Source organism: Triturus cristatus, chromosome 8 (genome assembly GCF_964204655.1).
Source record: "Triturus cristatus chromosome 8, aTriCri1.1, whole genome shotgun sequence".
Taxonomy (NCBI): Eukaryota; Metazoa; Chordata; class Amphibia; order Caudata; family Salamandridae; genus Triturus; species Triturus cristatus.
Genome location: NC_140591.1, coordinates 174,107,487 through 174,125,170, shown reverse-complemented (window position 1 = coordinate 174,125,170; position 17,684 = coordinate 174,107,487). Strand labels below are relative to the sequence as shown.

The 17,684-nt window shown below is 37.7% G+C and overlaps 1 long non-coding RNA gene across 1 annotated transcript; it reads right to left on the bottom strand.

Moving 5' to 3' along the window:
* Positions 1-7,924: 7,924 nt before the first annotated feature.
* LOC146801771 (uncharacterized) lies at positions 7,925-13,274 on the bottom strand. Its single transcript, XR_014968069.1, has 4 exons — positions 13,202-13,274; positions 12,782-12,879; positions 12,407-12,514; positions 7,925-9,162 (listed from the first exon to the last, which is right to left on the bottom strand). It is a non-coding gene; the product is annotated as an uncharacterized LOC146801771 (long non-coding RNA).
* Between the last annotated feature and the right edge of the window lie 4,410 nt (positions 13,275-17,684).

Sequence of the window (17,684 nt, the reverse complement as noted above, 5' to 3'; positions counted from 1 at the left end):
TATAGACTTGCGCTGCGCAATAACACATTCATTAGTATGTTACATCATTCCCATCAGACTAGTAATGCGACCAATTGTTGGGTGTGTGGCCGACTCCCTCCCTATCAGAATAACAAAGGAGTTCTGCCTTTCTTTCCACATCCGTTCACACACAATGGCTCCTGTGGAGCATGGTTTAGTTTATTAAATTCCATAGACCCAGACACAGCAGTTTATCAACAACATTGGATATGGGGAAATCTGAATCTAGTTTTATTCAAAGTCTGTCACCCTAATAAGGAGGGTCACCCCAGTAGAACAGGAACTGATTTAGAAAATGAAGTGTATAAATTAGGTAATTTTACACCTAATCTTATGATTTTGAATGTCAAATCCGAAGTTGAACTAATTCTGCCCACTATGTCAGTATTTCCAGTTAAGGGTGAATTATGTGTAAGAAAAGTTGGTTCCATACATATGGGCCATAGCCAATGCGTTACTACAGTAGAATATAGTGATCAAGGCAAATCTTCATTTAGAGCTTCTCGCCATTCCTACTTCATATGTGGTCAGACTGCATATATGCGTCTGCCTCTAGATTGGGATGGTACCTGTTACATAGCATTCCTTTTGCCACCTGTTTTCCTAGCTCCCCCTGATTATTATCGAAATGTTCATTTAGTACACAATAGAGAGCAAAGAGATCTCCCAGTTGTCGATTATACTGAGACATCATGGGACAAGTATGTAGATTTCAATAAAGGTATCTTTCCCTATATAGGTACTATATCAAATAGTAAGCTGATACGCAGACTCACCAAGACTCTTGAAGCTGTAGTAAACGAGACTATAGCCGCCCTAGGCAATCTGACAGAGGAACAATCAGTGATGAGAATTGTTGTTCTCCAGAATCGTCTTGTCCTTGACGTCATCCTGGCCGATAGGGGCGGAGCTTGTAGGGTCATCGGATCCAGCTGCTGTATATTCATACCAGAAAATTCGCCATCTGTATATAAAGCTATAACACGCCTTCATAAGATTGTAAGCCAGATACACGAGAATCCAGACACTTGGACGTGGTCCGGGTGGTTTTGGAGTGTGATATCAGCCTGGGGATGGAGAGTTCTATCCTTCCTAGGTATTGGCCTTCTTATGCTCTTCAGTTGTTGTCTATGCCTGCAATGTGGACCAGCGATTTGTGGTCTGTGTGCCACATCGTGTATTCCACATCAAAGTTTTCGCTCAAGATCCCGGAAGAAGAAAGAAGAAGAAATGATGCTCCATGAGCAAATCAATGGAATGATGAAGATTGATGTCTCGTGAAGGGCAAGAAGGGGACAAGGAGGGAATGTGGAAATGTGGATTTTCCTGATCAGTTATGTCCCCTATCTTGGACCCCAACGGTTCTATATGCATGTTACAAGTACATGTATGTTCTCTCCAGTTCCAGTTTCTAAGACGCAAACATATGTGTGTCTACTGTCAACATGTTCTCTGTCAGATCCGCCATCAATGGGCTGGATATTCGATTCCTTAGTATGAAAGGCCACCGACTTTATATGGCTAAGTTACTCCATTTTTACAGTTCAGGCGAGTAGGCCCGATTCTGTCCTCAAAGCCTTTCCCTGCTCTCTGTCTCTGACAGCTTCAGCTTGAGCTCGCATCTGTATCCATGAACTTTGTCCTACTCCCTGTGCAGCTAACGGTGCCTGCCTCGGCTAGTTTTCGCCTGTCTGCCAAGAAGTTGTATTTCACCTTCGAATTATCTATTTTGCTCTCCAGCCGATGCATTCCTGTCCAGTGATTTAGGTAAACATTTCCTTTAGCTCACAAGCAAAGGACTCAGCCTTTCCGTCCTCCTGCAAGTGATTCATAGCCCTGTTGCCATGGAAAGTTTTCTGCCCCTCGCATCTCATATAGACACTTAGACGCTTGTACACGCACACAGTCAGTATAGAATAGATTCTGTCCGAGAGTCTCTTCCTTGTGGATAACATAGTTCTTTAAACATAGGATGTTAGATATGATTTGGGATTAGGTTGACTTGACCCCAGACTTCTCGTCTCCACATGTAGAGCTAAATGTCAAGTCCCCTTCACCCCCTAGTTGCACGTCAATTACACGTCATGCTGCCGCGCGCGCATCTATGCCAAGTATTATCTTATAGATCCACCTATGTCTGATAATTCTAACCAATCATGTTTCTTTTATTCCTTATTACGCCTAGTTTCGATTATGTCACTGTCACGTCATTTTTCTTATCAAATGTTACGCCTTCTACATTCGTTTCATTGTAATGTACTTATTATAAAAATACATGTCTGTTAATAAATTATTGTACTTCACTTCCTGAACCTTCGTGGTGACGGAACCTGAGGGCCGCGACTCGAGTCGGCCATTTTGAATGGAATAAAGCCCATTAGAAAACCTCTTATACCACGGATTCTGCCTCTTGTTATTTTGAGCTATTTACTTTAATTTAAGATTCCGCATGAAATTCAGTCCGGTAATATTTATTTTATTTACCACACCTGTAAGGATGTGTAAATAACTATGTAAGTGAATGTATAGAGTAAATGAGTATGTGAATTGTTTTATGGGTGTGTGACTGAGTGTGTCAGTCACTGTCTGGCTATATGGGTGGTGAGTACATAAGTACTTTTGTGGGAGTGAAACTGGGTGTGTAAGTGCCTGTTGGACTGTGAGTGGGTACAAATTACATACTGTTAAATTATATGCCATAAGCAAGCGCCCACATCTATTTTCAAACACATTTATTCATACTGCCTTAATAAAATAACTATATTTTCAGTATAGCAATTCCCCTTCCTCCTTTGCTGCTCACTTTATTTTTCGTTAATGTTCTCATCTAACCTCCCATCTATTTTGCCTTTTTCTGTAGTGTTTAGAAGCTGCACATTTTTTTTCAGGTTATATACACTCATCGATTTTTTAATGTACTTTTTTTATAGTGCAACCTAGTTAACATACCTTTAAAATATCTTTGCTGTTGTCCAACATTTGTTTTAATGTCTGTTAACATCTGTTTTCCACTGCAAATCTCAAGTAAGAAATATAGCAATCCTCCTCCAATCTCAGTAGAATAGTACCTGAAATAGCTACTCTTCCCACTGTGCTCTCCCTCATGCTCCTGTACTTACCAAACCACAGACTTCCGTTCTACTTTTAATTTTTGTTATACCACTTCTACATGGTCACTATTTGTTAACCCTTTCCATGTTTCCTGTAAAGTAGTCCAATTTGGTAGGTTTCTCGCAGATCTGTAGATCCACATGAAAGCCCATAAAAGCATTCAAAAATCTGCTGTTAATGATTTTGATTTATATTTAATTTAGTAAAATATTGCCATTACAAGACATACACTCCCTACTGAGCAATGTTTGTACACCAGTCTGTTTTTCAGGTTTATACTGTAGTCTCTTTTGTTCCCTTCCCCCACACTCTTTTAGCTCCCTTGCCATAGTAACCATGTTTCCAATAGTCTCTACCTACTAGTAGGTCACAATTTCATAAGAGTTTCTATAAATAGCATACTGGCTTCACATTCCCCGTGGCAGGTGTGGTTGACCGTTAGCAATTCCAAACATATTCTTAAAGTTACTACCTACTTTTAGTTCCCTGCACATCGTCACCATCTAATCAGATATGTTATTTTAGACTTTACTTTCTGTCCTCCATTGTAGCTGCCTTTCATCTTCAAAACTGCCTCATTCTGCTGCAGCTATGCTATTCCTGCTTGTCTCCAAAATGGCCAGAGTTAGGATTGTGGGCTATAGTTTTGTATTTTGGGCCAGAGAGAGTGCTAGAAAGCGTGGCATTAACAGGAACCTAGGTTTATCTAATGTAGGCATTACTTTGGTTGGCCAGAGAGGGTTAAAGTGGCATCAATTGTTGCCTTTGATTGAAAGCATTGTGGATTACCAGTATCCAGACCTCATGACTGTGTGCTGTGGTTGCAATGACTTTGGCACAATTACTGAAGTAGGACTGGAAATCCTGATGAAGGATACCTTTGGTAAATTAATGTCACTTATCCCACATACTGCCTTGGTGTTCTCCAACATTTGCCAAAGACAAAAGTGGCAATGGTCAACCTAGTTTTGTTCAGAGATAAAGAATATACCAGGAAACATGTTAATACTGTTGTTTCTGCATTTCTCCGAGACCACACTATATACCATAACAACTTATGTTTCGACATGGACTAAATATATCGAAAAGACAGAGTCCATTTCACATACACAGGCAACAGGGTGTTCCTCAAAAACTTAAAACACTGCATCCTGGTCTATGTGTAGTTATCAATGACACGCCATAAACACAAAGGCTCTTTTCAGAACCAACGTGTTAAACACTGATTCCTTTTGTTTTCAAATGCTTTTTTCAAATTTCTCATTTGGATCCGCGAATCCGCCATGGATCCTCAGCCAAATAAGGGGTCTGCTGGATATGTTGCATGATGATCTACAACAGATCGGCAACCAAAAGAACACATTCAATACAAAACAACAACATATTTAATACAAACATATTCTTTTTCAATTGATATAACTGTATCACTGCCTGTGTGTGAGTAGCTGTATATGTAACTGTGTCGCTGTGCGAGGGGCTATATGAGTGTGCGAATGGGTGTATTAGAGGCTGTGGGTTTGTAACTGGGTATGAGATTGACTGTGTGGATGTGTCAGTAGCTGTCTAGTGTTTGTGTGGGTGGGTGAGTAGTTTGCTGGATCTGTGAGTGGGTATATAAGTGGTTGTATGGGTGTGTGAGTAGTGGTGTGTCTGTGTTAGTGTTCTGTGAGTCTCTGAGTGGGTGTGTGACTGGCTTAGTGAGTGTGTAAGTGGTTATGTGGGTGTGTACTTGGCTGTGCAAGTGGGTGTGTGAGAACCTGGGTAGGTCTATCACTGGGTGTGTGAGCGGTTCTCTGGGTCTCAAAGTGGATGTATAAGTGACTGTATGGGTGTGTGAGTAGGTATATGGATATATGGGTGTATGTGTGAGTGGTTGTGTAGGGGTGTGAGAGAGTATAAGAGTGGGTCTGTGAGTGGGTGTATGTGTTTTTAATTGGGGTCTGGATCCACTGCAGATTCACACATCAGGTCATGCTGAGCTCTGTGGATCCAGGGATCCTCGCGCACCCCAAAAAATTATTATTGGGCAACCTCTTGCTCATGAGGGGTCCCTCACAGACTCCTCCAGCAGTCCCATGGGATCAAGGAACCTGTACCCTGACAGCTATTATCCTTTTCAGATTGTATTTCTTTCCTGGTCACCATGTCCCGATTGACAAAAAGGTGTCTGCAACTTTTCTCTCATGTTGTGACCAGCCAAACCCTGCACTGCTGTTGGTGTGTGGATTTGCGGATCTACCGCTGATCCACGTCTCCAAATATATACAAATCTTTTTACATTCATAACTCCCAAACTACTGAATAGATTTACACCAAATTACGAAAACACTCTAGCTTTCTGCCAAATTTGGTGTCATTCTGTTGGGGAACTACCTTTACAACGCAACTTTTACAACGCTGTGCTATTACAACGCATTTTTTACAACGCTAAAACTTTTACAACGCATGCTTTTACAACGCGTTCCATTATATGGTAAGTACCTTTACAACGCATATACCTTTACAACGCATTTGGTGGTAATGCTTTTACAACGCATGTATTTACAATGCATGTGTTTACAACGCAAGTACTTTTACAACGCATATACTATTACAACGCATTTTTTTTTGCAAAATATTTATCTAAATTTTATTAGTTGGGTAGCATTAAAATTAATACTTGAGTATTTTTTTTTTTTTTTAATATAGCAATTCTAATTAAAAAAAGGGCAGTAGTTAATTAAAAAATTATTACTTGTGTATTTTTTCTGGTAGAAAAGTTTGGTTGGTTAGCAGTAAAATAAATACTTGAGTATTAAAAATTTTTTAAAAAATGCAATATTTATTTGAAAAAAGTGAGTAGTTTATAAAAATAATAATACTTGAGTATTGTGCCTGGTAGAAAAGTTTGGTTTGTTTGGTGATAAAATAATAGTTTAGTATTTTTAGTTTCTATAGTAGTTTCAAAAAAGTGAGTAGATAATCAAAATATTAATGCATGTGTATTTTATTATGTAGAAATGATTAATACTTGATTTTTTAAAATTTAATACTTGAACATTTAGTTTAGTGTTTTAAAATATAAAAAATAGATACTTAATAAAAACTTATTTTAAATGTTGAGTATTTATCTACTTAAAAATAAATTTTCTTAAACATTAAAGAGTATATAATATTTAAATATATAGAAAAATGATTGAGTACCTATTTTTAAATACTAGAGTATTTTTATCACATATGAAAAGACAAGAGTATTTATATGTTTAAAAGAAAGTGTCCTTTTATAAATAAATGGAAGTGTATTTTTGATTAATTTATTATATAAATAAATTAATAATATATTTAAAATATTAATATCAACATTAAAAAATATTTACAGTAATAATTATACCAATTTAACAATTTTTAAAATTTAGAAATCAGAAATAACAATTATAACTTACTTTTTGAATTTATTTCCCACGGTTTTCCATTGAAGTCTATGAGCGTGTTTGTCCTTTATTTATTTTGGCAGCCTTAGCATATACAGCCCGCGGAACAAGAAAAGAAGGTACAGAAAGTGAAGTAAGAGGAAGTTTTGTAAGGAAAAGGCAATAGAGCCAAGGTAAGGAACATATTAAGTAATTTTACAGTTATTAAATTACAATATTGGAGATTTAAAAACTTAATTAAAAATAAAGATAGGAAACAAATATTTATTTCACTATTTTATTTGATTTAAAAAACATGAAAAAATTAAACATATTTTAAAATTAATTTTTCAAAGTAAGTTTTATTTTTTAAACAAAATATAAATATTTTATTTACATATATTAACATTTAATTACAGTTGAATGTAAAAAAGTAGTCCGCCATAAATAGAGAAGCACGCGATGACGTAAGGACGTGTGCGTCGACGTAATACGCCATTTTGCAGAGCATCGGAGGAGGAAGCAGCAGGAAGCTGATCTGCGTCCAGGTAGGAAATATTTTCTGTTGATATTATAGATTAAACCTTTTTAAGGGATACATATATAGTAAGGAAAGAATAAGGGGAGGTTGCTGGAAAACTAATAGATGTTTAAAAAGTTGTTAAACATGTCCACATTAATGTCATTAATACATGCCTATGTCGGGTCGCTGAAAGTAAGTTAGTTATTTTAAAAAAGTATGTAACTCTTTCTAAATAAAAAGTTACGGTTTAGACAGTTGATTTCTTTGTTTCCGAAGATAAAGATGTACTGTCGAACTTCATTTCTTGGTAAAAAAATTGTGCGTACTTTAATATTTTGTAAATCTTATTTTGAAATACAAATGACAATTCAGCTGCAATGTGTATTAAGGAATATGGTTTAATTTCTATTTTATAGTTCGGATTGAGTTTTGGTGATTGGTTTTGACGGAATTTAAATTGGATTTTTTCGATAATTTGAAAAATGGCGTACCGATAATGTTAAATGTTTCGAATACTATGGAACAGTAAAATTTTTCAACATTGGTTTAGTTTTGATGAAATGAAGATTTGTTTGAAAAAATGGAAAAAACCCGACTTATTAATTTGAAAAAAAATTTTTAAAAAAAATCTTTGTATGCCAATTGAATCATTGTAATTACTATAATTTTTAGCAAAGCAGGAAAGTAAGCAAATTCATTGTTTTAAAAAGAAAGAATGTTAGAAAGATTTTCGAGGTAGTCAATAGCCACACACAACGAAAACTGTTGTAGAATTGCCAATAGTCTCTCAGACATTTCCCTTGTTTTGACTGTTACTCGTGGGTTTAGACTACCTGCAAGTGTTTGTGCTAATCTCATTTCTTGGAAACTTTGCTCCTTCTTCAAAGTTTCCAAAAATGAGTAGAAGTTCGGATGTGGTTTTCCAATTGTATGATTGAAGGAGTTATGCCACCCCTCAATGGCATTGTTTGTTTTGGCCTCTCCCTCTAAACAACTCGTGTAGCAGTTCCACCACTCCACATGGAATCGTGGCTTCCTCCTGCGACCCGATCTGCTTAGGTGTCCAATCCATGTGTCCTCAAAATAATTTAGAATGGGTGCCAATTTTTCCTCATTACTCGTATAATAAACAGATTCTATAATTGCAGTGTAGTACTCGTCCACACTTTCGGGAGGAACAAAACAAAGTGCAGTTAATTTTTTTAGTTCAAACTGTAATTTGCTATCCCGAGAATATTCTGCAACTAGGGATGTTTTTTGTAGTTTACGCCAAAATGCCTGCGAAAAATGGAAAAAACATCCCTGAATTTGGGTATCCGTGTACGTTTTGGTGATCACATTGATCATGCTCAATTCGAAATCGATTATTATTTTTCGAGGACTTGCAGATGTTTTGCTTTTAATCACTGATAAAAGTTCAGTGTATGTTGCAGAAGTCTTATCAGGTAGCAAACTATACACTAAGGGAATTACACTATTGTTAATCTTAGCATGTATAGTGTAAATTTGAGTGAAAGGATGGGGTGTACTTTTAAACGTCCCATCCATCATCCAAATTTCACTACTTTCTAACTTAGCAAGGTTACGGGGGGTACTAAAAATTAAAATACGTTTCTGAGGGTTTTCGTTGTCATGCAGAAGGAAAGGTTCATCAGAAAAAGAAATAGAAAGATCATGAGGAATTCTAATGTCAGAGAATGTATGTGGTGTAGACAATTGAATATTACTTGCCTGCTTTTGTCTCTGAATAATTCTTCTCAAATTGGGTATTATAGGCATGTTGCTAGCAACATGACTAGGGACATGCTGTGCAACCTCCCTTAAAATGGATCCTGTAGAATCATTGGAGGTGCTTGCAATAGCTTTCATCTCATTAATTGTCTCTCTGATTTCTACATCCATTGCAGAGGCAGAGTGGTTATGTTCTGTGGTTTTCACAACCAAATTATCAACAGTAACCGCTCTGCCACTGCAATGGGTAGTGTAGTATTGCACGCACCTCCAATGATTTCTAGTTAAACTTATTCTTTCCTTACTATATATGTATCCACCATGGTTTAACAGATTTTTGCCCTTCCTGGATTTAACGAAGTTGGCTGCTCCAAGGCTAGACATTATCTGAAAAAAGGAGAAAAGATAAAACATTTAGCTTGATATTTATTAATATTTGTAAACAAAACATAACATGTACTCAATCCTTTATTTTGCCTACTGATGCATCTTCATGGAGTAAGAATAGCACATTGTTATCCCTACACTATCCAACACTTACCCTACTGCTGCACCTTCCTGGAGTTAGAATAGTAAATTGATACCCCTACACTATCCAACACTTTCCCTACTGATGCACCTTCCTGGAGTTAGAATAGTAAATTAATACCCCTACACTATCCAACACTTTCACCACTGCAGCTCCTTCATGGAGTTAGAATATTAAATTAATACCCCTACACTATCCCACATTTTCCCTACTGCAGCACCTTCATGGAGTTAGAATAGTAAATTAATACACCTACACTATCCAACACTTACCCTACTGCTGCACCTTCCTGGAGTTAGAATAGTAAATTGATACCCCTACACTATCCCACACTTTCCCTACTGATGCACCTTCCTGGAGTTAGAATAGTAAATTGTTACCCCTACACTATCCAACACTTACCCTACTGATGCACCTTCCTGGAGTTATAATAGTAAATTGATACCCCTACACTATCCAACACTTTCCCTACTGATGCACCTTCCTGGAGTTAGAATAGTAAATTGATACCCCTACACTATCCAACACTTTCCCTACTGATGCACCTTCCTGGAGTTAGAATAGTAAATTAATACCCCTACACCATCACACACTTTCCCTACTGATGCACCTTCCTGGAGTTAGAATAGTAAATTGTTACCCCTACACTATCCAACACTTACCCTACTGATGCACCTTCCTGGAGTTAGAATAGAAAATTGATACCCCTACACTATCCAACACTTTCCCTACTGATGCACCTTCCTGGAGTTAGAATAGTAAATTAATACCCCTACACTATCCAACACTTTCCCTACTGCAGCACCTTCCTGGAGTTAGAATAGTAAATTGATACCCCTACACTATCCCACACTTTCCCTACTGATGCACCTTCCTGGAGTTAGAATAGTAAATTGTTACTCCTACACTATCCAACACTTTCCCTACTGATGCACCTTCCTGGAGTTAGAATAGTAAATTGTTACTCCTACACTATCCAACACTTTCCCTACTGATGCACCTTCCTGGAGTTAGAATAGTAAATTGATACCCCTACACTATCCAACACTTTCCCTACTGATGCACCTTCCTGGAGTTAGAATAGTAAATTAATACCCCTACACCATCACACACTTTCCCTACTGATGCACCTTCCTGGAGTTAGAATAGTAAATTGTTACCCCTACACTATCCAACACTTACCCTACTGATGCACCTTCCTGGAGTTAGAATAGAAAATTGATACCCCTACACTATCCAACACTTTCCCTACTGATGCACCTTCCTGGAGTTAGAATAGTAAATTAATACCCCTACACTATCCAACACTTTCCCTACTGCAGCACCTTCCTGGAGTTAGAATAGTAAATTGATACCCCTACACTATCCCACACTTTCCCTACTGATGCACCTTCCTGGAGTTAGAATAGTAAATTAATACCCCTACACTATCCAACACTTTCCCTACTGATGCACCTTCCTGGAGTTAGAATAGTAAATTAATACCCCTACACTATCCAACACTTTCCCTACTGCAGCACCTTCCTGGAGTTAGAATAGTAAATTGATACCCCTACACTATCCCACACTTTCCCTACTGATGCACCTTCCTGGAGTTAGAATAGTAAATTGTTACTCCTACACTATCCAACACTTTCCCTACTGATGCACCTTCCTGGAGTTAGAATAGTAAATTGTTACTCCTACACTATCCAACACTTTCCCTACTGATGCACCTTCCTGGAGTTAGAGTAGTAAATTGATACCCCTACACTATCCAACACTTTCCCTACTGATGCACCTTCCTGGAGTTAGATTAGTAAATTAATACCCCTACACCATCACACACTTTCCCTACTGATGCACCTTCCTGGAGTTAGAATAGTAAATTGTTACCCCTACACTATCCAACACTTACCCTACTGATGCACCTTCCTGGAGTTAGAATAGAAAATTGATACCCCTACACTATCCCACACTTTCCCTACTGATGCACCTTCCTGGAGTAAGAATAGTAAATTGTTAATCCTACACTATCCAACACTTTCCCTACTGATGCACCTTCCTGGAGTTAGAATAGTAAATTGATACCCCTACACTATCCAACACTTTCCCTACTGATGCACCTTCCTGGAGTTCGAATAGTAAATTGATACCCCTACACTATCCAACACTTTCCCTACTGCAGCACCTTCCTGGAGTTATAATAGTAAATTGATACCCCTACACTATCCCACACTTTCCCTACTGCAGCACCTTCCTGGAGTTAGAATAGTAAATTGATACCCCTACACTATCCCACACTTTCCCTACTGATGCACCTTCCTGGAGTTAGAATAGTAAATTGTTACCCCTACACTATCCCACACTTTCCCTACTGATGCACCTTACTGGAGTTAGAATAGTAAATTGTTACCCCTACACTATCCAACACATTCCCTACTGCAGCACCTTCCTGGAGATAGAATAGTAAATTGTTACCCCTACACTATCCAACACATTCCCTACTGATGCACCTTCCTGAAGTTAGAATAGTAAATTGATACCCCTACACTATCCAACACTTTCCCTACTGCAGCACCTTCCTGGAGTTAGAATAGTAAATTGATACCCCTACACTATCCCACACTTTCCCTACTGATGCACCTTCCTGAAGTTAGAATAGTAAATTGTTACCCCTACACTATCCAAAACTTTCCCTACTGATGCACCTTCCTGGAGTTAGAATAGTAAATTGTTACCCCTACACTATCCAAAACTTTCCCTACTGCAGCACCTTCCTGGAGTTAGAATAGTAAATTGTTACCCCTACACTATCCAACACTTTCCCTACTGATGCACCTTCCTGGAGTTAGAATAGTAAATTAATACACCTACACTATCCAACACTTACCCTACTGCTGCACCTTCCTGGAGTTAGAATAGTAAATTAATACCCCTACACTATCCAACACTTACGCTACTGTTGCACCCCCTGGAGTTAGAATAGTAAATTAATACCCCTACACTATCCAACACTTACCCAACTGCTGCACCTTCCAGATTTTGGAAAAGTAAATTGTTACCTCTACAGCATGGTACATTTTAAAAGTTGTTGCAACTTACAATGTTTGTCTAAATTACCTTTTTTTCCGAATTGGTTTTCTGGCAGACTCCTGTTCAGTGGTATTGCTGAGTCGGTTTGTGTAGACACTTTTGAGGTGATTTGTTGGGGAATGGATAAATAAATGTCTGGAAAAGTGAAAAATGAATAAACTTTGAAAACAGAACGATGTTGAGAAATGTGTTTAGTAAAATTATTCCACAAAAATTGCACATGTGATATAAGTTGCTGCACATAACTATTTCCGTAATGAAAAATACATTCTTTAGACATGAAATATAAATCTAAAATTTGAAAATGTAATCATAATTACATTGATTATTTCTTTGAAATTTAGCTATGTGATAGTTAGTCAAATATTTTGAAGGTAAAGAATCCGTGCTGTAAAAAAATACCTTGTTTTTGAGAATTTGCTTTTGTGGATGAGGTGGTAGAGGATGTTTTTCTTTGTTGGCTCAAATTTTTAGTTGTGAGAAAAAAAATCTTTTCTGTTCTGGAAAAAAGGCGAAAAAAAGATAATTAACGGTGGGTAGAAATGTAGTACTTGAGTTTTTTTAAAATTAAACAGACATACAATATAACTAGTACTACATGATACTGTCCTAATTAAAACACATTACTGTAGTAGAAATATAGATATGTACCCCTACCCTACACAAAAATATCACTGATGGTGCTCTTTCCTACAGAAGAAATTGAATATTGTTTCTCAAAACTATCCATTAGTTTTCAAATTAGGTACGATACAGGAGGAATAATTGCAAAAGAAAGGATTTCTAATGTATCGTTATAATAAAATGGGAAAGAAAACATACCTTTTCTAGTAGGTATTTTGTTATCGTGCCTTTATACTGATGTTTGCTGGAGGTTAAAAGGTTTTTGTGAAAAGATGTTCACTGTTGGAGAAAAAAAAAAAAAAAAAATTGTTCCTTTGTCAACGTTGGTTATAAAAAGACAATTTTGATTTTTATGCGGTGTGATTGAGTATTAAAAAAAAACACCATTGGCATACATGACTTTATGAAATTTTAATAAATAAATTTTACAAGTAAAACCATGCCACAAAAATAACATTTACCTAAACAATTGAGTTTGTCAGTCGTTTACGTGGTGGGGATGTCCAAATAGGTTCAGCTGCTGTGCAATGTAAAAATCTTCCGATTTTCTGGTTGAGGAAAATAAATTACTTGTTTTAAATTTGAGTTTTATTTTATTGATAATATATTGGAAACAGTTCATTTCTTAAGTTTTTATTATTAAGTGAAAAAATATTTTTTGTGGTTTAAGAAAATATATTTTTCTAAAAACTATCGTTTACATATATATTAATAACTTACTAGTACTTGCTCTGTTGTGAATTCCGTGCTCTCTCTGAGGAGGTCGCAGTGCAGGTGACAGAGGGTCAGCTTATTACGTCTGCTCTCTCTGCTAGTTGATAATCAACTGAGTGCAAAATGGTGTCTCACTTGTATTTATAAGTTTTACTGTGTGTCACTATTAATTTTTTTAAAAACTGCGTTCGTTGTGTTTTTTTTAATGCTTTGTTTTACTGTGGAAAATGATATTTTAAAAATGCTTTTAAAGAAATATTGTTTTCATTCATTTGCCCCGTTTTGGCATCCATTTTGGAACATGTCTTTTGGTATTGTTTACATAGAAACTGTGGTAGGACAAGTTTTATAAGTGAGATGGTTAAAATGGCGCCTGTGTGTATGTGTGTTATGTTTTCGTTAGTTTACTTAGTTTGCGATCTTTTCATGTTAAAAATGTGTATGTACTGTAATTTATTTTTTCATTATTATTTAAAAACTTACAAATGTCTTAAAACGGATTTTTATGGGGAATTTTGAGCATTGATTTTAATACTCGAGTATTAATTTTAATACCCGAGTATTAATTTGTTACTGCATTTTGGTCGATTTACGTACAGTTCTTCTCCACGTTTTAATACACTTCCCCACCCTAAAACCCCTAATTTCCCTGCATCCCGTGCCAGATTTTATTGTACTTTTAATTTTAAAAAAAAAATCGCGTTGTAATGGTATGCGTTGTAATATACTTCGTTGTAACAGCACTTTTCAGTATTGTAATAGGTTTGGCGTTGTAACAGAATTCGTTGTAAAGTAATGCGTTGTAATAGTACTAGCGTTGTAAAAAATGCGTTGTAAAGGTATGCGTTGTAATAGCATGCGTTGTAACGTCATACATCCCATTCTGTTCAGCGGTTCGGGATGTAAAGTAAATGTGTCTAAAATCCCTTTGGGAAATTGCATGGGGAAATGTGTTTCGGGACCCTTCCCCTTTTTTCTCGGGCCCCTCTTGGTGAATCACTCCGAAACTGTCCAGGCAGCAGGTGACGTGAGTGTCAAACTAGTTGTGAAATGTTTGTGAAGATCCGTTAAACCGCACCAAAGTTATTAGCAAAAAAAAAACGCTTTTCGTATGGAAACTAGGGCTTAACAATAACTACCTACTGGTGAGTGCCAGTAGGCAATATATACAGAGAGACAGACAAACAAGCAGACAGACAGATGGCTAGATAGATAGATAGATAGATAGATAGATAGATAGACAGACAGACAGACAGACAGACAGACAGACAGACAGACAGACAGACAGATAGATAGATAGATAGATAGATAGATAGATAGATAGATAGATAGATAGATAGATAGATAGATAGATAGATAGATAGATAGATAGATAGATAGATAGATAGATAGATAGGCAAAAGGGGAAGAAAGGAACTCTGGGTAGTTCCCAAGTTTACGTGGAGAGAAGCTCCTTTCATATGGAGCACACTACACCACCGACACTCTGAATCTGCTCACCTCAAGTGTTTGTTTTTGTATCAGATTAGCAAGTGTCACCCAAGCCGGGCTGAAAAATGACTAAAACCTTTTACCTTTCCAGGCACCGTATTACAGCGTTGGATTGGTAAAATACCATCTAAGCCAACCTGGAGTGAATGAAAGCAACCCCCTGACAGATGTGTTTCACTCTAGTTAGAGGCTTAGAGTCAAAGAGGTATAGCTTTGTTCAGACACAAGGGGGCAACCAATATATGTCAAGGCAATGCCCCTTCAGGCTTAGAGTGTCACTTAAATTATGCTAAAGAGGAAGAAGGGAACTCTAGGTAGTTCCCAAGTTTAGTTGGAGTGCAGCTGCTTTAAATTGAGCACTCTACAACACCATTGATACTCTGAATCTGCTCACCTCAAATGTCTGTTTTTCTACATGTATGAAAACAGATAGCCACTGAAGGGACGACGGAGTTCCATCCTAGGTGGAAAGGGTTTTCTCTAACAACGTCCCAGCCCACAGCTGTGATCATGAATACAGTTTGACTGTTCTGGATTCCCTATTCCCCTCTGGTTTAAATTTTATCTATAAGGAGAGGTCCTGAAGAAGGTGGATGCAAATAGTTTTTACCCGCCAAAACGTACGTCGACCCAATAGATCCCCAGCTGGCAACATAACCATGGACACTAAATGAAGGGTTCTCTCCATGATTTGAGTTGTGTATGCCTTCGAAGCTGGATGCGGGATGTGTGTGAGGTGTGAATGTGCGAGTACAGCATGTAAGGCTGTGATCTGATGCGAGGTAGGTGTGGTGAGAGTTTGATCACAGTATGGGGATTTTGTACAAATTATGTTTACAATGTACATCAATATGAAATGTTGGATCACATACAAAATATTGTACATAAAAGACAAAAAAAGAAATGTTTTTTATATTTAAAAAATCCTTTTACTTTTTGAAAAAAATGCATTTAATAAACAAGTATGCATACAAATAAAGAACTGTTGTATTCACTGTATTAACACAGCAAAGGGCAGCCCAGTGAGCTCTTTTAGCCATTGTTGAATAGATACAGGTCGAGTGGAGTACTCTTGCAGCTTATATCTTTGTCTTTTTCCCCCTTCTCCCAGACGTATAAATTACCTCCAGGGGGTACCTTTTGGATATTGCTTGTCAGGATGAATCCCCACCTCATGGTTTCCCTGAAAGCAGACATTAACAGTGTGCCTATTAGGTGCTTGGTGTTTTTGTAGAATTACACAGGGAACTCATCCTCCCCGGGGGACTTACCTGTTGCCTTATCATCTACAACCGTCGCTACCTCGTCTTTCGTAATGAGGAGGTCCACTAGGTCCCTTTGCGTCTGTATTAATTTCGGTTTGGGTAATTTGTTCATAAAGGCATTCGCCACATCTAGTGAATCCTGTTTCTCAGAAGTATATAACATGGAGTAATGAGCTTGAAATTCTGCAAGGATATCTTGCGGATTAGTCACAGCCCGCACTTCGTAGGGTATGAATGGTTCTATCCGAGTCCTGCTGCTTGAGTTGCAGCGCTAGCAGTCTTCCTGCCTTTCTCCTCTCTCATATAGCTGTTGATGCAATTGGAAAAGGGATTTCGGGCATAAGCCTCCGTGAGCAAATTATTGTGGGTCTGTAATCTTTTTGGGGAATGTAGTCTCATTTCACCACAGTAGTCTCTCATTATCTCATCCTGTAAGCAGACTTTACCTGATCTCAACACAGTCCAGGTAGAGGTCACTGACCCAACATTAGTGTCTAGCAAAGGCTGAAGACACAAGCATAGGACTTTACTTCTTCTTGGTGTCCCTATATCGGGCAATATTCATGCACCAGGAGCTGTGGGCAGGGTTGATCATTTCTAAGTCTAACTCTGTCCCAATTAGGTCGTGGTCAGAGACTCCACCAGGAAAAATAGTGGAAGATACCAAGTGGCATGCTAAACTAGAAGCTATGAAGAGATACTCTATTTTTGTGTGTGTGCCCTTGGGGCAGGAGGTGAACATGTAGTCCCGTTGTGTAGTAACCACGAAGATTCAAGAAGCACATGGTCATGGATAATGTTGCATAGTATGCATTTATGCCTATCTCGTCTAAGATCAAGTTTGCCAGACTGGTCTAAAACACAGTCAATGGTGGCATTCCAGTCTCCTCCAATGGGCACTTTAGTTTTATCAAAAAGGACAAGGAGATGTGTTATACATGCTAGAAAGTTTTAATTTGCTCCCACAGGGGAATGTATATGGAAGCCACCACCAATTATGCATCTTCGAGCTTGAGGTTAACAAAAACATATCCCTCATCAATCAATATCTACAAGACCTTCACAGATAAAGATTTCTGAATGAGCATGGCTACCTTCCACTTTCTATGGCAAAGAAGGGTGTCATCATGAGCTGTGCGACTCTCAGCGTTATGTGCATGAAACACCTTCCCAACCCTGTCTCTGTGCAACTTCTCACCCTCCGTTGCAGT